The sequence below is a fragment of the Trachypithecus francoisi genome, unplaced genomic scaffold (assembly GCF_009764315.1).
Source record: "Trachypithecus francoisi isolate TF-2019V2 unplaced genomic scaffold, Tfra_2.0 Lachesis_group0, whole genome shotgun sequence".
NCBI classification, from domain to species: domain Eukaryota; kingdom Metazoa; phylum Chordata; class Mammalia; order Primates; family Cercopithecidae; genus Trachypithecus; species Trachypithecus francoisi.
In genome coordinates this window covers 63,598,526-63,621,595 of record NW_022681453.1, presented here as the reverse complement: position 1 = coordinate 63,621,595, position 23,070 = coordinate 63,598,526, and the positions used below count along the sequence as shown (strand labels likewise).

Genomic DNA, 23,070 nt, shown 5'->3' with positions numbered 1-23,070 from the left:
TCCATGATGTAACAAAAAAACACCTAAGAAAATCACACCATAAACGAGAAAAGAAAATCAATCAAAGCCAAAATAGAGGTAAATCAGATGTTGGAATTTGACAAGAATTTTTAAGCAGAAGTTTCAACAATATATTAACAAATTTTAGGCTGGGCGTGGTGGCTCAAGCCTGGAATCCCAGCACTTTGGGAGGCCGAGACAGGTGGATCACTAGGTCAGGAGATCGAGACCATCCTGGCTAACACGGTGAAACCCCCGTCTCTACTAAAAAATACAAAAAACTAGCCAGGCGAGGTGGCGGGTGCCTGTAGTCCCAGCTACTCGGGAGGCCGAGGCAGGAGAATGGCGTAAACCTGGGAGGCGGAGCTTGCAGTGAACAGAGATCATGCCATTGCACTCCAGCCTGGGTGACAGAGCGAGACTCCATCTCAAAAAAAAAAAAAAACAAATTCTACCACAACAAGTGAAAAAAACACAACCAGCCATAATAAAAACGTTTCCACAATTATACATTACCCAGAAACAAGTGAAAAAATGCAAAATCTCAGCAAAGAAATAGAGGTTGTAAGACCAGCGTGGGCAACACAGTGAGACCCCATTGCTACAAAAAAATTTTTACAAATTAACTGGGCATGGTGGCATACACCTGTAGTCCCAGCTACTTGCCAGGCTAAGGTATGAAGATTACTTGAGCCTGGGAGGTCAGAGCGAGAGTGAGCTGTGATCACACCACTGCACTCCTACCTAGAAAAAAAATTAAATAAAATAAGTAAGCAAATAAAAACTAAAAAGAAGAAAAAAGTAACTAAAATTATAATAATTTTTTAAGGTGGGCTCAATAAAAACATAGAGATGGGCTGGGCATGGTGGCTCATGCCTGTAATCCCAGCACTTTGGAAGGCCAAGGCGGGTGGATCACCTGAGCTCAGGAGTTCAAGACCAGCCTGGGCAACATGGCGAAACACCATCTCTACAAAAAATATAAAAATCAGCCAGACATGGTGGCTTTACACCTGTAGTCCCAGTTACTCAGGACGCTAAGGTAGGGGGATGACTTGAGCATGGGAGGTGGAGGTTGCAGTGAGCCAAGATTGTGCCACTAACTCCAGCCTGAGTGAAAGAGCCACACCCTGTTTCAGGGGGGAAAAAAAATGGAAATGACGAGGAAGAGAATCGTTGAACTTGAGGACAGAAAATTAGAATTCACCCAATCTGAACAAGAGAAGAAAACAAACTGAAAAAAGTAGTAGCTTTAGGGAACTACAGGACAGTAAAAAAAGATCCAACATTCACACAATCAAAATCCCATAAAGACGAAAGAAAGAGAGTGCGGTTCAAACACTACTTGAAGAAATGATGACTGAAACATACTCAAATTTAGGGAACACTAACTTGCAGATCCAAATAGCTAAGCAAATACAAAGAGTTGATAAGCCTAATGAAATTCACGCTAACACATCATAATTAAACACTCAAAAACTAAAGACAAAAAAAAAAAAAAAAACCTTGAAAGCAGCCAGAGAGAAACAACACATTACCCATAAGAGAACACCAATTCAAATGACACCAGATTTTTCATCTCAAACCACAGAGGCCAAAAATAAAAGTGGCACAGTATTTTTCAAACACTGGAAAAAAGACAACTGCCAACTGGGACTTCTATATCCAGTGAAACTGCCCTTCAGAAATAATAAGGAAATAAAAGCATATTCTCAAATAAAGAAAAGTTTTCTTAAAAAGTCTCTAGCACACCTATCCATAAAGACTGGCTGAAGGAAATTTGCTGAACATAAAGAAAATGATTTTTTAAAAAAGGAATGTCAAAATATCAAAGAAGAAACAACAGAAGAATGGAAATATAGGTGTAAACAAGACTTTTCCTTCGTTAGTTTTATATATCATATTTCATGACTGAAACAAAAGTTGTAACATCATCTGATACTCAAGACAATCATATTTAAAATTGGAGAAGGTGAAAGGTAAAATAAAAGTGAGCTTTCCACACTTCTGTTGAAGTATAAATGTTGATACTAGTAGACTAAGTCACGTATGCATATAACAACCAAAACAGCCACTACAAAACCGAGATAGACTCAAAACAACATTTTAAGTCAAGATGGAATCCTAAATAAAGGTTCTAGTAATCTGCAAGAAGACAAGGAAACAAACATTCACGCACTACCAGAAAAATTCTTAATTTATATTAAACCAGAAATGTAACTATTTCTAGCCGGGCGCGGTGGCTCAAGCCTGTAATCCCAGCACTTTGGGAGGCCGAGACGGGTGGATCACGAGGTCAGGAGATCGAGACCATCCTGGCTAACACGGTGAAACCTCGTCTCTACTAAAAATACAAAAAACTAGCCGGGCGAGGTGGCGGGCGCCTGTAGTCCCAGCTACTCCGGAGGCTGAGGCAGGAGAATGGCGTGAACCCGGGAGGCGGAGCTTGTAGTGAGCTGAGATCCGGCCACTGCACTCCAGCCCGGGCGACAGAGCAAGACTCCGTCTCAAAAAAAAAAAAAAAAAAAAAGAAATGTAACTATTTCTGTAGAAGATTCATCCTGGCAATGTTAACTTCACAGGAGGCTAACACTACGGCTCACATTTTAAACACAATGGAAAAGCAGATCCATGCTTTTACATGTCTTTTTTAGTATGCAATCTTTTCCTATGACTAAAGTGTCAAGGCTCACCTTGGAGTACATTTAATAAAAACGCAAAGCACACATAGAGATTTACAATTTTAAAGACAAAAAGAAAAGGTCCTATTATGTGGTCCCAATGAGAGATGAAGCTAGCTGGACTTCCTGGGAAGTGGAGACTTGGAGAACTTTTCTGTCTTACAAGAAGATTGTAAAATGCACCAACCAGCGCACTGTAGCTAGCAAGAGGATTGTAAAATGCACCAATCAGCGCTCTGTAAAAACTCAGCAATCAGCACTCTGTGGCTAGCAAAGAGGATTGTAAAATGCACCAATCAGCACTCTGTAAAACGCACCAATCAGTGCTCTGCAAAATGCACTCATCAGCACTCTGTAAAACGCACCAATCAGCAGAATCCTAAAAGCAGCCAATCGCAGGGAAGATTGAAAAAAGGGCATTCTGACAGCACAGAAACGGAACGTGGGAGGGGACAAATAAGGGAATAAAAGCTGGCCACCCCAGCCAGCAGCGGCAACCCACTCAGGTCCCCTTCCACACTGTGGAAGCTTTGTCCTTTTGCTCTTCACAATAAACCGTGCTACTGCTCACTCTTTGGGTCTGTGCCATCTTTAAGAGCTCTAACATTCACCGACTGTGAAGGTCCGTGGCTTCATTCTTGAAGTTAGAGAGACCACAAACCCACCGGCAGGAACCAACTCCGGACACACCAACAACAAACTCAAAAGTCTATGACAAATGGGGACTCTGTTGAGCTGTTTATACAAACTTTAGATTTGATACAATTATACTGAAAGTTGGGTTCATCTGAAATGTTCAAAAAAAAGTTTATGTTAATCCTCAAATGAGGCTTATTATAGTTTAACAGTTCTGTTAAATGCACGCATTGAATTACTTGAGTTGCCCAACTGCAGCAGCTGCTCCTAACTGTGTATGGTTAAGGACTTTAACTGGCCATCTTCCTCAAATTCTATTCCTTCTTGACCATTCTCAACAATTGTCTTTGTAGTGATTTTTCTGTCATTAGCCATTTTAGTAGAACCTTATATCAATTTGGAAGTGCCCATCCCACTACTACCAAATGACATGGAAGAGAATGAAGTGAAACCCGCATGACCTACTGATCTGAATGTAACAAATCTTGTATCAAAACAAGAAAATCCACTTCCAAAAGATGGAAATCCACTGAATGTGGAAAAAATGACTCTGTCCCTTGGCTTCCTCAGGGACCCTATTTCAAAAAAAAAGTCCTCAAAAGGGTCTTCAAAGAAGTCAAATAAAAATGGGTTCCTTCCACCGAAAAAAAATTCCCTGGAGACATCATCTGGGTTACAGAATGTGAAGCCAAACTCAAATGGACTGTCAAAATGACTTCCACCTCCTCCACCACCATTTAATCCTTCTTTGCCATATCTGTCATAGATGTACCATCTTTTAGCATCTTACAGCACCTCACATGCCTCAGCCACTTGTTTTAATTTTCTCTCTGTTTCTTCTTTATTCTCAGGAATGTAATCTGGGTGCCACTTCAGTGCCAGTTTTATTTTTTTTAATATCCTTGGGTAAGGTATGTCTCTGCACACCTTCATAGTATCCAACATGTTTTAGCAGATTGTTGGAAGAGGACTGAGGATGCAGGTGGCAGGCGATGGGACACAGGGGAGGTGGGGCAGTGGCCTGGATGCTCTGGGCTCCGGATCTCCTCTCAGCTAGCCTGAGTAGATTTTTTTTTAATGGCCCAATTATATGTTGCTTGCAAGAAATTTAAATTTGGCAACATAACAAAAAGCACAAGAATGGAAAGATATAACAATAAATTTTTTAAAGCAGAGTGGCTACATTAATAGCACAATCAACCAACAGGGTCTTATTGACATATGTAGAGAATATTCCACTCAATAACAGCAGAATACACTTTTTTTTCAAGCACCCATGGAACATTCACCAAGGCCATAAAACAAACCTCAAAAAACTTAAAAGAACTGAAGTGGTAACAGTGTATTTTCTAACCATAATCTACTCAAACTAGAAATCAGTAACAGAAAGACAACAGGAAAATCTCTAAATAGAGGAATAAACAACACACTTTTTAAAAGTCCATGGATCAAAACAGAAGTCTCAAAATTTTAAAATATACATAAAAATAAATGAAAATAAAAACAAAACACACATCAAAATACATGGGATGCAGCTAACAACAACCGGACGCACTAAATGCTTACATTAGAAATGAGGAAAGATCTAAAACCAGAAACCGAATTACCAAAAGAAACTAAAAAAGAGCAAAATGAAGCCAAAGGAAGCAATTATTAAAAGAAGAAATAAAAGAGGAATATAGAGAAAATCAATTAAGCAAAAAATTAATAAGCCTCTAGCAAAACTAACAACAACAACAACAAAAGACAAAGAGAAGACACAAAACATCAAGTATGAAACAGAGGACATCAGTACAGATCCTATAGCAATTTTAAAAGAATGTAAGGGAATACTACAAACAATTTTATGCTCTTAAATTTGACACCAACTTCTCAAAACCACACTAGCAAAACACAACCAAGATGAAATAGAGAATATAAATAACCCCATAGCCATTAAATAAAACTGACTTCTTAATTTAAAAGTTCCCTCAAATGCTGCCAAAAACAAACAAACAAAGAAACCTGCAGGCTCAGATGGCTTCACTGGTGAATTCTACCAAACATTTAATGAAGAATTAATACCAACTGTTCACAAACTCTTCCCAAAACTTGGGGAGAATATTCTTCAATTCATTTTATGAGATCAGCATTACTATTACCAACACAAGACAAAGACATCACAAGAAAAGAAAATGACAAGCCTATAACTCTTATAAATGTAGCTGCAAAAATTCTCAACAAAATACTAACAAACCAAATCTACCAACACATAGAAAGGATTATGCATGACCAATCTCAGAAATGCAAGTTGGCTTAAGATTTGAAAATCAATATAATACACCACATCAATAGAACAAAGGCCAAAACCTTTTATTTTTGGCAAATCATCTTAGATGAAGAAAAACATATGATGAAATACAAAACCATTTACACAACAAAAACACCCAACTAGGAAAGGGAACTTCCTCAACCTGATAAAGGCCATCTATGAAAAATCAAAGCTAATATCATATTTAAAATAACAAGTGCTTCCCCCTAAGATCAGAAATAAGACAAGGATGTCTGCTCTTGCTACTACTTCTATTCAACACTATAGTAGAGGTTCTAGCAAGGTAAATTATCTGATTTGGTTCTGTACCCCACCCAAATTTGATCTCAAATTGTAATCCCCACATGTCAGGGGAGGGACCTGTAATCCCCACATGTCAAGGGAGGGAGATGACTGGATCATAGGGACAGTTCCCCCACGCTGTTCTCAAGATAGTGAATGAGTTCTCACAAGATGTGATGGTTTCATAAGCATCTGGCATTTCCACTACTTGCACTTCTCTCTCCTGCCAACACATGAAGAAGGTCCTTATTTCCCCTTCGTCTTCTGCCATATTTGTAAGTTTCTTGAGGCCTCCCCAGCCAATTAAACCTATTTCCTTTATAAATTACCCAGTGTTGGGTATTTCCTTATAGCAGTGTGAGAATGGACCAATACAGTAAATTAAGCAAAAAATTGAATTAAATGACATTAATATTGGGAAAAAAAAAACTGTCTCTATTTCCAGATGACATGATCATATATATAGAAAACCCTACGGAATCCACTAAAGCTACTAGAATAAACAAGTTCACCAAGGATTCAAAATTTACAAAAATCAACTATATTTCTATACACTATCAATGAAAAATTCAAAAATAAAATTAAGAAAATAATAAACACTTATAATAGCAGCAAAAAAAAAAAGTGCTTGGTAATAAATTTAACAAAACAGGTACAAGACATGTACACTGAAAACTACAAAACATCCCTGAAAGAAATTAACAAAGACCTAAACAAATATCTAATGTTCATAGACTGAAACATTTCATATTGTTAAGATGAAAATACTTCACCAAATCACCTACTGATTCAGTGCAACTCCTATCAAAACCCCAGAACCTTTTTTTGCTGAAATGGACAAACTAATGCTAAAATTCATATGGAATTGCAAAGGACGAAGAAAATCCAAAACAATCTTGAAAGAAAAGAACAAAGTTAGAGAATGCATACATTCTGATTTTAAAACTAACAAAGCTACAGTAATCAAGACACTGTGGTACTGGCATAAAGATAAACACATAGATCAAGTAATAGAATTTAGAGTCCAGACATAAATAACTACATTTATGGTCAATCTTTTTTGTTAAATTGTATGTATTCTTTTTTTTTTTTTTTCTGAAACAGGATCCTGCTGTCGCCCAGGCTGGAGTGCAGTGGCACAATCTCAGTTCACTGCAAACTCCACTCTCCAGGTTCAAGTGATTCTCCTGCCTCAGCCTCCTAATTTTATGTATTCTTTTTATAGAGGCGGGGTCTCATTATGTTGCCTGGGCTCAAAGATCCTCCTATCGCAGCCTCCCAAATAGCCGAGGCTACAGGATTGTGCCCACTGCACCAGGCAAAGTCAACCAATTTTTTGACACCAAGACAATTAAGTAGAGAAACAAGTTTTTTCAACAAACCAGTGCTAGAACCAAAGAATATCTACATGCAAAAGAATGAAATTGGATACCTTCATCATTCCATATATAAACATTAACTCGAAATGGATTAAAGACCTGGCTCAATGGCTCATGCCTGTAATCCCAGCTAACGCAGGTGGGTTATTTTCGCCCAGGAGCTTGAGACCAGCCTGGGCAAGGCTATCTCTCCAAAAAAATACATACATACATACATACATACATACATACAATAAAATAAAATAAATTTTAAAAAATTTTTTTCTACAAAAAAAATGTTGTTTCTACAAAAAAAAAACCAACAAAAATTAGCTGGGCATGGTGGCACGTGCCACAGTCCCAGCTACTCAGGAGGCTGCAGCTGGAGGATTGCTTGAGCTTTGGTTGAGCCTGGGAGATCAAGGCTGCAGTGAGCTTTGATCATGCCACTGCACTCCAGCCTGGGTGACAGAGCAAGACCCTGTCTCTAAGAAAAAAAAAAAAAAATAGTTAAATGAATTAAAGACCTATAAGTAACAGTTAAAGCTATAAAACTGTCAGAAGAAAAGTCTGGTGTGGTGGTGCATACCTGTAGTCCCAGCTACTCAGAAGGCAAAGACAGGAGGATCACTCAGGCCTGAGAGGTCAAGGCTGCAGTGAGCTGTGATAGAACCACTGCACTTCAGCCCAGGCAAAAAAGCAAGACCCTGTCTCAATTAAAAACAAAACAAAAAACAAAAAAAAAAGCTATACAACAGCAGTAGCATCAAAAAGAATATTTAAAAATAAACTTAACTAAGGAGGCAAAAGACTTATATACACCGAAAACTACAAAACACTCATGAAAGAAATTAAAGACACAAATAAATGGAAATATATCCCATGTTCATGGATTAGAAGACTTAATGTTAAAATGTCCATACTACTCACAGTGATGTACAGATTCAATACAATCTCAATGAAAATCCCAATGGCATTTTTTACAGGAACACAAAAACAATCCTAAAACCCAAAGAGAACCACAAAAGCCCCCGAATGTAGCCAAAACAATCTTGAAAAAGAACAACAAAGTTAAAGGCCTCACACTTCCTGATTTCAAAACATATTAAAACAGTATGGTACTGGCATAAAAACAAGACATACAGACCAATGGAACAGAACAGAAAGCCCAGAAATAAACCCAGGCATACAGAGGCAACTGATCTTCAAGAAAGGTGCCAAGAATCTACAACGGGAAAAGAACAGTCTCTTCAATAAATGGTACTGGGAAATCTGGGCAGCTATATGAAAAAGAATTGAAGTTTGACCCTCCTTTTACACCATACATAAAAGTCAACTCAAAATAGATTAGAAACTTTAATAAGAGCTGAAACTGTAAAACTCCTAGAAAAAAACATGGAAGAAAAAGTTTATGACACAGCTATGATTTCTAGGATTTGACACCAAAAGCACGAGCAACAAGCGTAAAAACAGACAAGTGAGATTACATCAAGCTAAAAAGCTTCTACAGAGCAAAGAGATCAATCAACAGAGCAACTAGGCAACTTATGGAATGGGAAAAAATATTTGCAACTACACATCTGCTAAGGGGCTAAAATCCACAATATATAAGGAACTCCTACAACTCAATAGCAAAAAATAACAAATAGCCTGCATTTTAAATGGGCAAAGGACCTGAAAAAATATTTATTCAAAGACGACATACAAAAGGGCAACAGGTATATAAGCAGATGCTCACCATCAGTAATCACCAGGAATATGCAAATCAAAACCACAATGAGCTACCACCTCACACCAGTAAGAATGGCTATTATTAAAAATCAAAAACTAACAGACGTTGGTGAGGCTGTGAAGAAAAGGGAACACTTAAATATTGCTGGTGGAAATGTAAATTAGTTCAGCCACTGTGGAAAACAGTTTGGAGATTTCTCAAAAAACTTAAAACAGGCGAGATGTAGTGGTTTACACCAGCACTTTGGGAGGCTGAGGTGGGAGGATCACTTGAGTCCAGAAGTTTGAGGCTGCAGTGAGCTATGATCTCACCACTGCACTACAGCTCAGATGACAGAGCCAGACCCTGTCTCAAAAAACAAACAAAATTAAAACAGAGCTACTATTCGACCCCAAAATCCCATTACTGGGTGTATATCCAAAAGAAAGAAATCATTATACCAAAAAGATACATGAACTTGTATGAACAACCATTATCCAAAAATAAAAATAACAAGTATTGGCAAGGATGGAGAAAGTGTAAACCCTGCGTACTGTTCATAAGAACGTAAAATGGTGCAGACACTATTTTTTTTTTTTAAAGTTCAGAGGTTCCTCACAAAACTAAAAAAAGAACTACTATACGGTCTAGAAATCCCACTTTTGCATATTTATCCAAAAGAATTGATAATGGGTTTTGGGTTTTGTTTTTTGTTTTTTTTGAGACAGAGTCTCACTCTGTCACCCAGTGGTGCAGTGGTGTGGCACAATCTCGGCTTACTACAACCTCCATCTCCCGGGTTCAAGTGATTCTCCCACCTCAGACTCCCAAGTAGCTGAGACTACAGGCATGCGTCACCAGGCCCAGCTAATTTTTTTGTATTTTTATTAGAGATGGGGCTTCACCATGGTGGCCACGCAGGTCTCAAACTCCTGACCTCAAATGACCCGCCCGCCCTAGCCTCGGCCTCCCCAGGTGCTAGGAGAACAGGCGTGAGCCACCACCATGGATTTCTGAGGAAATATTCACACTTATGTTCACTACAGCAGTGGTCCCCAACCTTTTTAGCACCAGGGACTGGTTTCATGGAAGACATTTTTTCAATGGATCAGGGATGGTTTCAGGATGAAACTATTCCACCTCAGATCATCAGGCATTAGATTCTCAAAAGCAGTATGTAAAATAGATTCCGCTGTTAACAACAGGCTTCATGCTCCCAAGAGAATCTAAAAGAATCTAACACCACTGCTGATTTGACAGTAGGCAGAGCTCAGGCAGTAATGCTCACTGACCTGCCACTCACTTCCTGCTGCGCAGCCCAATCTGTAACAGGCCTCGGACTGGCAGCGGTCCATATGTGTATACATACACACAATGGAACATTATTCATCCTGAAAGAAGGAAATTCTATAACGTTGACAACATGGATGAACCTTAAGAACATAAGTGAAACAAGCCAGTCACAGGAGGCCAAATACTGTATGATTCCACTTTTGCTGAGAAAGATTCCACTTTTATGAGGGATCTAAGATAAAGTCAATCTCAAAGGAGCAGAAAGTAAAACAATGGTTGCCAGGGGATGACGGGAGGTAGAAATGAGGAGTTGAGGCTGGGTGTGGTGGTTGAAATGAGGAGTGAAATGAAATGTGGAGGTAGAAATGAGGAGTTGAGGCTGGGTGTGGGATTACACCTGTAATCTGATTACACCAGCACTTTTGAGTGACCAAGGTGGGAGGATCGCTTGAGGCCAAGAGGTCGAGACTAGAGTGAGCTGTGATCGCACCACTCCACTCCAGCCTGGGCAACAGAATGAGACCCAGTCTCTACAAAAATAAAAAAAAAATTTTAAATTAGCCAGGCGTGGTGGCAGGCACCTGTAGTCCTAGCTACTCAGAAGGCTGAGGTCAGAGGCTTGTTTAAGCCCAGGAGGTTGAGACTGCAATCCGTTACTGCGCCACTGCACTCCGACCTGGGCCACAGAGTGAGACCATGTTTCAAAAAAAAAAAAAAAAAAAAAAAAGTGAACAGTTGCTATTCAATGGGTGTTGTTTAAGGTATCCAAAATGAAAACGTTCTAGAGATCTGCTGTACAACATTGTGCTTATAGTTAACAATACTGTATTGCACACTTAGAAATTTGTTAAAAGGGTAGATCTCATGTTATGTATTTTTTATTACAATAAGAAAATTTTAACTGTTATGCTTCAAAAGACACTATCAAGAAAGTGAAAACAACCCACAGAATTGGAGGATATATGCAAATCATTTAACTGATAAGTCTAATATCCAGAACATATAAAGAACTCTTAAAACCCAACAATAAAAAGGCAACCCAACTAAAAAACAGGCAAAAGATCTGAAGACATTTCTCCAAAAAAGACATACAAATGGCCAATAAGCAGAAGAAATGATGCTCCACAGCATTAGCCAACAGAGACATGCTAATCAAACCATGAAATACTGCTTCACACCCATCAGCATAGCTATAATCAAAAAGCCACTAAGAAGGGTCATCGAGGATATGGGGAAACTGGAACCCTCATATACTGCTGATAGAAATGTAAATGGTAAAGTTGTTTTGAAACATAGTCTGGAAGTTACTCAAATGGTTAAACAGCGGTACCACATGACTCAGCAATTTTTCACTCCTAGATACACATATACACCAAAGACATTAAAACAAATGTTCACATAAAAACTTGCACATGGACGTTCACAGCAGCATTACTCACAATGGCCAAAAATAAAAAAGTGGAAACAACCCAACAAGTGATGAATGGATACAGAAAAAATGTGGTAAGCCCATATAATAGATTACTATTCAGCAATAAAAAGGAATCAACTGCTGACACATGCTACATCATGTAACATAACACTAAGTAACAGAAGCCAGACATAAAAGACCATCTACTTTATGATTCCATTCATATGAAATGTCCAGGCAAAGTCCTAGAGACTAAAAGTAGACTAGTAGTTGCCAGGGACCGGGAGGAACAGGGAATGGAAATTGACTGCTAATGGGTAGTTTCTTTTTAGGGTGTTGAAAATGTTCTAAAATTGATTATGGTGATGGCTGTACGACTGTGTAAATATGCTGAAAACAACTGAACCGTACAGCTTAAGTGGGTGAATTGTATGGTACACAAGTTATACCTCAATAACACTGTTTAAGAAAAACTATATGATGGCTGGAATTTGCTTCAAAAATGATACGGAAGATCTAAGTAAACGGAGAACTATCCTGTGGTCATGGACTGAAGGACCTCTATACAATAAAAAAAAAAATCTTCTTGAATTCAACTATAGGTTTATTCAATTCCTATCAAACTCCCAGCAAGATTTTTTTTGTAGATACAGATGTGATTATTCTAAAATTTATATGGAAAGGCAACAAAACCAGAGGAGCTAAAACAATCTTGACAGAGAAGAATGAAGTGAGAGGAGGCACTCTACTCAATAAGACTTACTATAAAACCATAATAATCAAGACAGCGTGGTACTGGAGGGAAGACAGACACACATATCAATGGAAGAGAATAGAGAACCCCAAAACAGACCAACACAAATATGTTCAACTGATTTTTGGACAGTTTGGAAGTTTCTTAAGTAACTAATCATGTACTTGCCATACAACCCAGCAATCCCACTCTTGGGCACTTACCTCAGAGAAACGAAAACTTTTGTTTACAAAAAATCCTGTACACAAATGTCCATAACCTCTTTATTCATAATAACAAAATACTGCAACATACTAAAAGTTCTTCAACAAGTGAATGGCTAAACAAAGTATGTATACAAAGCATACATACATAAAGTACGTCATTCTGGAAAGAACGAAACTATGGATAGTAAACAGTTTGCCAGGATACAAGGAGTGTTGGAATGGGATGGGAATATAAAGGGATAGCAAGAGGAGTTTCCTTTGTGATGATGCAATAGTTCTGGATCTTGGTCTTGGTGGTAGTTACATGAATTTATATATGGGATAAAACTGCTAGAACTTTAAACACACAAAAATGAGTGCAGGGTTAAAAAACAGCGAAAATGATATAAATTCTGTAGTGTGGTTAACAGTAATATACCAATGTCAATTTCCTAGTTTTGCTGTCTTACTAGAACTTTATTAAGATGTCTGGGTGAAGGGTACACAGGACTCTACTAATTCTACCACTTCCTGTGAGTCTATAATTTTTTCAAAATAAAGGTTTTTTCTGTTTTTACATAGTAGAGACAGAGTTTTGCCATATTTCCCAGGCTGTTCTTGAACTCCGAGTTCAAGAGAATCACCTGCCTTGGTCTCCCATAGTGAAAGGATTACAGGCATGAGCCACTGTGCATGGCCCAGAATAAAGTTTAAAAAAAAAAAATTAACATGTGAGGCCAGGTTCAGTGGTTCATGCTTGTAATCCCAGCACTTTGGGAGGCCAAGGCAGGAAGATCATGTGAGCCTAGGAGTTTGGAACAGCCTGGGCAACACAGCAAGACCCCATCTCTATATAAAAACTAAAAAAGAGAGAGGAGAGACGGGTAAGGTGGAGGTATAGATGACATAAGCTTAGCCATTAATTGCTATATGAGAGTTCATAATATTCTATTTTTCATTCAGTTTTTCCATAATAAAAGGTTGATAGAAATATAAGAAAGCCATATTAAAAGCAGTTTCTCTTGATTCCATTTTTCTTTATGCTAATATGCATTTTAAGTTTTTTCTATTAAATAAATTTCTTACATAAAATTTAAATTTTAAATTTCAAAATTTTTTTAAATTTAAATGTCAAATATAAATTTTTAAGGAAATCTTTGCACCATTGTCTTTTCGCAGATGTCCACAGCTCCTGGGGCCATACAAATCACACTCAGGCATGCAGAGCTGGAAAACTTACTTCACTTTTTTGCTTTTTTTTAGGAAAAAAAATTAAATATAAAAGAACCCCATTGAGAGAACACTTATTCTATTTTATGGAATTAAGTGTTGCCCAATTTTTTAAAAAATTAATTTAAAAAAGAACCTCACTGATACTTCTTCTGACAATACACTGCTTAAGCAATCTGAAAATATTTCATCTAAATATCCAATTTATATTTCCCCAATTACATTTCACCTGAAGGTTTCAGTATCTTTTTCTTAACTAAGGGGACTTGCTATAACACATTTACAATCAGCACAATAATTCACCACGTTAGTGGTCCTCATACAACAGAATAAACGTGTTAAGTTCAAGATATCCTAAGATGTTTCAGTAATTCTGGTTGAGTTTGCATTCAAAATTTTGCCTAAGCTAACTAACTTTAACTGTTTTGTTTTAAAAAGTATATGTGGTCTTTTTAAATTTTTCAGACATTTTCTTAAAAAGCAGCCACTGAAAAGTTTACAGTGGTAACAATACCATGCTGAAGAATTCAAAAATATGTGTGAATCTGAAAAAGTAATTCATTGAAAGAGAGTATTTCTCACAATGTGATTATTTAAAATTGTAATTTGATTAAATTTATCTGTATGAAGCAAAAGTGATGCCACACCCTTTCCCTCAGCAATGATTTAAACTAAGAAGTAGAAGTAAAAAGACACCTGAGCTCTGCATTATCTGTCCAACCTTGGGTAAGTCACCATCTCTCCACAACTCAATTTCTTCATCTACATACTGAAGGAGTTATACTTGTTAATATTCCAGCTCCACAATCCTGTATTCTAATGTTCTAATATATACTTCATAACCTTTGACTCATGATCACTCTAATGACAACACTGGAAAAAGATTATGATATAGAGATATCAATTACATTACAAATAACTTCCACAGGTTTAAACCATTTGGGAGAATGTTATTCTCAATACATCAGATCAGGGTTTTGTCAACATCAGCACTACTGACATTTTGCACTGGATAATTTCTTTATCATGGGGACTGTCACATGCATTGTAGGAGGTTTATCTACCCACTAGATGCCAGTGGAACCCCCCCAACATGCTGACCAAAAATGTCCCCAGACATTCAACAAAATCACCTCTGGTTTGAGAACTATTGCATTCGATTTAAAATGTCCAAGGTTGTTTGGAGAAGGGAAAAAGGAAGAAGACTGTTTTTGTTTTGTGATATAGGAGGAACGCCATAAGAAAGGACAGGAATGTTTTCCAGCAAAACAAAAGGTCAGGCTGGGCACAGTGGCTCACACTTGTAATCCCAGCACTTTGGGAGGCCAAGGAAGGAGGATAGCTTGAGGCCAGGAGTTCGAGACCAGCCTGCTCAACACAGTGAGACCCCAGTCTCTAAAAAAAAAAAAAAAAAATTGCAACTCACATACTAAAAAAAGGTACCCTCTTGTATGAGGCCGAGTGAAAACAATTAAATATTGTTGTGTGGCTAATGCAGTAACAATGAGAATAAAAGTATATAAGCTATGGGGAAATCTGTACGTATTCCATCCATGCCTTGTAAAGAATCCTCAATAAAGAGGTCCAAAGGTTTTTAACAGAGATTAATGATATTAACTTAATTCCTCTTAGCATTTCAAGGAGGCTAAAAGTGCTAAAGTTACTCCCTATTCTAACCACTGAGAACACTCGCATGAAAAACATATCTTCCCCCAGTTAAATACCATAAGCATCTACCTATTGTAATAAAATGTAAATGCGGTACAAATCGCACTAGAAGTAACACTGTGGAATATCCTCAGGTCCTCTGTTTTTAAAGAAAGGCCAAAAAAATCCATGTGGAGAAATTACATTTAAATGTTATAACAGAAAAGTAAACGTTCACACGTTCACTTTTTGGCTCAGCCATATTTTCCACCAAACAGACAAATACCCAGTTTCCTTAGTCTATTCTTGGATTGGTCACCAGACTAGGCATGAGAAACCCAGAGTCTATTCCCAGCTCTAAAACAGACTGGTAATCTCAAGCAAATTATTCAGTCAGGTTAAGGTTCTATACCTGTATCATGCTAACAATACTGAAAATCTGCTCAGAAACAAGCACAGAGAAACCCAGGACTTGCTCCTGCACCCAAAGGACAACTGCAAACACATTTTTAGATTTATTAAATCTAAAAATCTGAATAGGATTTTATTTATAGCAACATTTTAACATCCTTGAAATTTCCAAACTGAGTGGTGCCTTTACCATTACCCTCTATAAAATTAAGAAACGCTTTTTTAATCACACCATGCCTAATTTTGCAAAATTCTTCATGTAAACTCAACAAATCACAATTATTATGTAAAACAAAAAGCTGTTTTAAATTCAAGCTGTTGGAAAGAGCTTCAACTTTTGCATTTCCAACTCTAGCTTTCAGTCTACTGCACAAGTAGTTCTTTCCTGGCATCGTAAAAGGTGTTTCACAAAGTCTGGAGAGCAAAAGTTTGCCCCCCAGCCCAATTCCGGAAAGGCCTTAGGATTGTTCTTACCACTAGACAGGCAGGGGTTTTAAATATAAGGATACAGGTGTACATTTTTTGATCTTAATACCCAGTAAAAAGCTGTCTAGTAAAGCAAGTTACCTGCTGAACTTTTCACAGACATGAAACTGTAAACACAATGCAGTTCAACAGAAGATTTATAACAGAGGAATAAGAGGAAAACCGGGTATCCATTATCAGCCTTCGGCTGCCCCCCACCCCCGCTGTCTGGCGTACACTTGTTAGTGGCTGCGGAGAAGCCACTCACAGAGTTTCCCATCCCGCTGAGGGAAGGAGCCCTGACTGCGCCAGCGGGGCAGACCCAGAAGGCACGGTGTCTGGGAGGTCTGGCCGCCGCAGACGTCCCCGCCGAGGCCCCAAGTGCGCCACCTTCTCCGCGCCCCTCCGCCTCCTCTCTGCAGATGGGCGCACGCGCACAAATACACGCACGCACGCACGTACACACAAAAGGAAGTCATGGAAGGTGCTGCTCCCTGCACACGGGCACACTCGCGCGGGGCACACTCGCGCGGGACACACAAACACACCCCAAAAGGACGCGTGCAGGGTTCGCCAGACGGTGGGCAAAGTCTGTCCTCCCCGCCCCAGGGCGTGCTCACTTCAGGGAGCGCCCACTCGCCCAGCCACGGGCCCAGAGCGCACAGACCCAGGCGGGCAGCAGCCCACCCGCCACCACGCAGCTCCACGCCGCTGCTTCACGCCGCCAAGCGCACAGCCAGCAACAGTCCCGCCCGCGAAACTAATAGGGCCGGGGCTGCAAAAGCCCAGGGAATATCAGGGCTCCCAAGTTTCTTTAATAAAAATATTACATTTAATGATGCTTGTCAATATCCTCACCCCTACAAACCATGGCCTGTTTAAACCCCTTTCCTTAAAGAACCAGTTATCAATAGTATCCAACAAAGCACCACAGAACACAGCTTTATATTATCACACAGCCTGACAGTAAGAAATCTTTCAGTAGACTCTGCCTTAATCCTTCCTCTTACTCTCTAACTTTTCCACACCGTAATTTATTCATTTTAGTTTTTCCTTGCCTTGCTGTTCTGTATTGTTCCCAAAAGAAATCTTTTGTAAACCATCTTTTCATTTTACTTTTCTAATACTTGTAGTAACAAGCTTCATAAATCGGACAGGCACGGGAACTCACGCCTGTAATCCCAGGACTTTGGGAGGCTGAGGTGAGTGGATCACTTGAAGTCAGGAGTTCGAGACCAGCCTATCCAAAATGATGAAACCTCATCTTTACTAAAAATACAAAAAATTAGCCGGGTGTGGTGGTGGGTACCTGTAATACTAGTTATTCAGGAGGCTGAGGCAGGAGAATCACTTGAACCCAAAAGGCAGAGGTTGCAGTGAGGCATGATCTTGTCACTGCACTCCACTCTGGGCAACAGAGCAAGATGCCATCTCAAAAAAAGAAAAGAAAAAGAAAAGCTTCATAAATCACTTCCATGGTATCTCCCACTTAGCTATTCAAAATCTCTCCACAACTTTTATAATTTTTATCAGCTCCTACTAAATCGATTCATAAATAACTTTCTCAAACACTGCATTTTTATTGTCTGTTCTCATTTCTTCAAAGCTAACACTCTCCAACGTACACAAATTTGCCCCAAACTACCGTCAAAGTTTGTGCATCTATTCCAGAAGCCCCCACAGTTACAGAAAAATCTATTTCCTAGGCCTGTCCCCAAAACCTTGAAAATGATCTTTCCAAATATTCTGTAACAATTCATTTAAATCATTCATAACTCAAAACTAGTTGGACTAGTAGTCCCACTTCCCCTAAGACTAATTATATAATCTAATAAACAAATTCTAATATTATATGTATCTACATATACAGGTGTGTACATATGACAAGCACACATATACAGGGGCCTGCAGAACACCAAGTGTGCACTTCATTCTAATCTCTTGGATACTGGCTCTTCTCAATTTTACAGAGGAACTTCTCCATGCCATCCCAGATGTTCAAAGGTCAAACCCCTATATTGTGAAGACATTTATCTATGTTGAATTAATATAGTTATCATTTAAAACACACTTCTCTCCATGTCTACTATAATCCTTCCCATCAACTTCTTTAAGATACTCATCATTGGCCTAACCCACACAATCCACCCAAATATTCAGAATATGCTCTCCCTCAACAAGGTCCAGTATGAGGCATGTCCTAAAAACAACTCTAGACTGAATGAGGCAGGGCTGCTACATGATGGTAAAGCCGAGTTTCATGAGTTGAGCAAAGTGAGAACCCTGGGCCCTCCTCAGGCCTTCAAGACTCTGAGTCTCCAGAGATCTTTCATTATTAAACTAGGTGGCTAAATAGATGTAGAAGTTAAGGCAGGAAGAAAGTGATGAAAGCCCAGGGCTAAATCCTGGAACTAATCCTGAAGCAAAGCTACACTAGGATGGAACACCAATACTACATATTTTGTGCCTTGTCATATTTTTCTCACTGCCATTTCATGTTTCTACATTAAATATGCGCGCTCTCTCTCTCAACCATGAACATCAAAAACTCTGATAGGGGCCATGCACAGTGGCTCATGTCTATAATCCCAGCACTTCAGGATTATTAAAGTTATTATAGACAAAAAAGAAAGTAGAGTCCACTTTAGTTCCCTTAGGACAACTCATTCTTACCATGTGCCCCATTCTTCCACATTTTACCCGAATCTCTTTACCTATGCAAGTTTTTGCCAACAGAAAACATGATGTGGTTTTGAAGCACACAAATAGAGATCTCAAGGTCTCTATCATTGACAATATTTTTTTAAAAGCTGGCATGACATACTGCCACCTTTTTGTCATGGGTGGCACAGACTGTTCTTATTTGCACAGAGAAAGAATAGGTTCCTGACATCAGTTATTTCCTGCTCACTTCAGGGAGCGCCCACCTGCCTGCCCTGCCATGGGCCAAGAGCACACGGATCCAGGCGGGCGGCAGCCCACCCGCCACCACGCAGCTCCACGCCGCTGCTCCACCAGCTGCTGAATGCACCACCAGCACAGTCCCGCTTATGCAGCTGGCACAATTGGACCTGGGCTGCAAAAACCCAGGGAATATGAGGATTCCCTACTTCCCAGTTTAATAAAAACATTATACTTAATGATGCTTGTCAATATCCTCACCCCTACAAACCATGGCCTGTTTAAACCCCTTTCCATATGTTCTCTCCATATTTTCTCTGCTGCAAGCTACTCCCTCCTCTCTTATGCCTACAACTTCAACCTCCTCATTCATTTACAGTCCATCTATTTACTAGATCCTATCAGCTTGTCCATGTTCTACTGTCAACCAACAATAGAACATCTTTTGTCTTTTACCTTCATCTTTTCTTTTTTAGAAAGGGTCTCACTCTGTTGCCCAGACTGAGTGTAGTGTTTCGATCATGGCTCACCGAAGCCTTGACTTTCAGGGCTCAAGTGATTCTCCCACCTCAGCCTCCTAAGTAACTGCAATTACAGGTGTGTACCACCACACCCAGCTAATTTTTTATTTTTGTGTAGAGACAGGGTTTCCCTATGTTGCCCAGGCTGGTCTTGAACTCCTGAGTTCAAGTGATCTTCTTGCTCCTGCCTCCCAAATCGCTGGGATTACAGGTGTGAGCCATCACATTCAGCTTACCTTATCTTTAATACACTTCCACCTCATCTTTTGTTTCCAGTGTCTCATTTCTAACCCACAAATATCTTTCAGCTAAATTTAGATGAGTATATTACACATGAATGGTTATGATTTTGCAAGTATTATTTATTTTATAAACAAATTGTTGGGAGGCCAAGGAGGGAAGATCACTTGAGACCAGAAGTTTAAGACCAGCCTGGGCAACACAGGAAGACCACATCTCTTTAAAAAAAATAAATAAATAAAAATTTAAAAATTAAGAAAAAAAAATATATATATACACATACACAAAAGAAAAGTCGGGTATGGTGGTACACATACGTAATCCCAACTACTCAGGAGGCTGAGGCAGGAGAATTGCTTCAGCCCAGGAGGTAAGGCTGCAGTGAGCCATGACTGGACCACTGCACTGTAGCCTGGGTAACAGAGAAGACCCTGTCTCAAAAAGAAAAAAAAAAAAAAAAAAATAAGAGAACTGGTAAATGTAACAAATCTAGCTATTTTTCTCAATTCCCATGGCTCAACGATTCCAATCACTATCAACTCTTGCCCAATTATTGTGACCATCTGTCTCATCTTACCTGGCTTTTCCTGGACAATCTGCTTCTCTCATGACTAGCTATATCATTCTCCTACTCCTTCAGCTTGATAAAAAATGACTTGCTGCTTCTTACTCCCCAGGGCCACTCCCTGTTATCCTATCACTAAAAAATCGCTTGGGAGTCACATTACTCACTAAAACCATTCCTTCTGCAACATCTACCAACTTCCAGAATATCCTCCTATTTTCCCTACCCAATGACTTCAATTCTACTTGGTCCCAAATTCAGACATTATTCTCAATGACTTCAACAAAGATGCTGAAGAACTTTCTACATCCTGACCTTCAAAAACTCCTAAAACCTTCATCTGCACTTCAGCTAGCCACAAAGAAACTGAAAACAGAGACATCAATTGAAAATTGCTAGGCCAGGTGTGGTGGCCTGTAATCCCAATACTTTGGGAGGCCAAAGCAGGTGGATCACTTGAGGTCAGGAGTTCAACACCAGCCTGGGCAACATGGTGAAACCCTGTCTCCATTAAAAATACAGAAAATTAGCCGGACATAGTGGCTCATGCCTGTAATCCCAGCTACTTGGGAGGTTGAGGCAGGAGAATCACTTGAACCCGGGAGGCAGAGGCTGCAGTGAGCTGAGATGATGCCACTGTACTGTAGCCTGGGTGACAGAGCTCAAAAAAAAAAAAATTTACAATCCACTAGGATTGTAACTTCAGAGACCACCCCCCTTTTCTTTATCCACAACCACTTTATATTTAGTTGTAGACCTGCTCTTTACCTCCACTTGGCTGTATTGTCTCCCTATATAATTTAAACTTGTCCAACAGCCATTTTAACACTGTCCTCTCCAGAATATCATGACCTTCCATTATTCTCACTATGCATCTCCCCAGTGATAGACAATCCTCACCATCTGTTTCCTCCACACCCACGCACTGGGTGTTAAGCACCACCAGAAAGCTATGAAATCTTCCACAACAGATTTATTCTAAATACAACTCTCCATCTCATTGACTAATCCAAATCATTTTCATATTTAAATCCCTAATCCCATCAAATACTCAAACCCTTCTATAAAATTCCCTCAAATCACACCTTCTCCACCTGTAATCAAATCCTCTTCACAGTTTCTAAAATGTTATATCTCCACCCATCTGTTACTTCTTGCCTCCAGTTTTAGAATAAGAGTTGTTGTTCTTCCTTCTCAAACTAAACTTCTTTATTCAATTCCTGTATTTATTGCTTCCATATTCTTCCAACCCACTCAGTAAATCCCCAGGCACTCTGGTCTCTGAACTGCTCTTTTTGAGACGGGCTCTCACTCTGTCACCCAGGCTGGAGTGCAGTGGTGCGATACCAGCTCACTGCAACCTCCACCTCCCAAGCTCAAGTGATCCTCCCACCTCAGCCTCCCAAGTAGCTGGGACTACAAGTGCAAGCCACCACACCCAGCAAAGTTTATTATGTTTTGTAGAGACGAGGTTTCATCATGTTGCCCAGGATGGTCTCAAACTCCTGATCTCAAGCAATATGCCCACCTCAGCCTCCCAAAGTGCTGAAATAACAGGTATGAGCCACTATGCTCAGCCAGTCCTTACCCTCTTTTTGGCAATGACACTTGAGCTATCCACCTTGCTTTATGTCACTGTAGCACATGATTCTACTCTGACGTCTCTGGTTGTTTCTTCTATCTGAAATCACTGCTGCTCTTCCTAGTCCAAATTGTGGATATCTTCCCAAGTTCTGACCTGGAGCCCCCTATAATTCTTAGCTACTAAGGGTCTCATCCCTCACCACTGTTTCTACATTTTCATTCTTCATATGGCTATCTTCCCCTAGCTACCCAAAATAATCTTTAAACCATCACCCTCTCCTACAATCCAATTTACTCCCGAGGAATTAGAATACATAATGATTTCTTTTTAACTAGAATTGGAATATATAATGATTTCTTTTTAACTAGATTCTTCAACTATTACTTCAATTAACACATCAATTATCAGTCCAAATAATTTCATAACCGTCAGTGCCCTAACTAAATCCAGAATTAGTAGCAGCAATTATCAACTCTATGTATGTATTCCCAACTCTATATTGGACTTCTTTTCTTAGCTCCAATCCAGTACTAATGCCTCATACACAGGTCAATGTGTCTTAAAACCCCAATCTGCTAAGTGATCTAATAATTTCTACTAATGGCACCATCAATCTCAGTCACCCAGATTAAAAGTCCTAGAGCTTTTCTTCAGTTTTCTTTTTTCTCTGCTGTTTCCCAAAAGCCTATCTGCCATCAAACCTGCCCATTCTCTCTTTGAGGTATCTCTTATATCTATCCCTCTCCTTTTATTCCCACTATGACGGCCCAACTTACACCCTCAATACTTCACTTTTTTTTTTTTTTTTTTTTTTTTTTTTTGAGACAGGGTCTCCTTCTGTCACCCAGGCTGGAGTGTAGATTTTGGCTTACTGAAACCTCTG

The 23,070-nt window shown here is 39.3% G+C and overlaps 1 protein-coding gene and 1 pseudogene across 8 annotated transcripts in view; both read right to left on the bottom strand.

The window, feature by feature from the left end:
• ZNF148 (zinc finger protein 148) overlaps positions 1 to 23,070 on the bottom strand; it is a 141,644-nt gene that overhangs the window by 106,761 nt on the left and 11,813 nt on the right. The window lies entirely within an intron of this gene.
• On the bottom strand, positions 3,031 to 16,655 carry LOC117078237 (annotated as a pseudogene).